Below are 550 nucleotides of genomic sequence, written 5' to 3'. Positions count from 1 at the left end.
AAAGCAAGAACTCTCAATTTTTGTTTGAAGCTGAGGACATAAAAAAGTTATTGAGAATCTCCAAATGTGTGAGCAGGGTTTGTATATTTTTTAGCTTAATTTCTTGGTAATCAGGCAGTACATTAATGATACATTTTCTCCTGAAAAATAAATTTCCCACACTCCTATCAGAATATGTTCATAGTACTGGAAAATCAAGGAGGTCATGATATGTGCTGGCTGCTGACACGCCAAGAGCAGAGAGAGAAAAGGGCCTCATTGTTCACTACATAGATTTTCACTATGTAGATTTTCATTTAATCCCTGTACATGTGCTGCATGCTTGTCACTTTACTCCAGATTAACACCAGAAATTATTTAGTTCAATTTTTCAAAATAAACATGCAGTCTTCTCCAGGAAAGTATAAAGGAGGTGTCACCTGGCTGGGCAGAGAATGGCATGGGGAAATAAAATAATCGTCATGTAGTTCAATGTATGTTTCACTTCTATTTACTAGATTTTGTAAACCTGATGCTCCTGTGGAACCTGATGCTCCTGTGGAACCTGATG

The sequence above is a fragment of the Galeopterus variegatus genome, unplaced genomic scaffold (genome assembly GCF_000696425.1).
Source record: "Galeopterus variegatus unplaced genomic scaffold, G_variegatus-3.0.2 Scaffold9844, whole genome shotgun sequence".
Classification (NCBI taxonomy): Eukaryota; Metazoa; Chordata; class Mammalia; order Dermoptera; family Cynocephalidae; genus Galeopterus; species Galeopterus variegatus.
Note: the sequence above shows the minus strand (reverse complement) of the source record.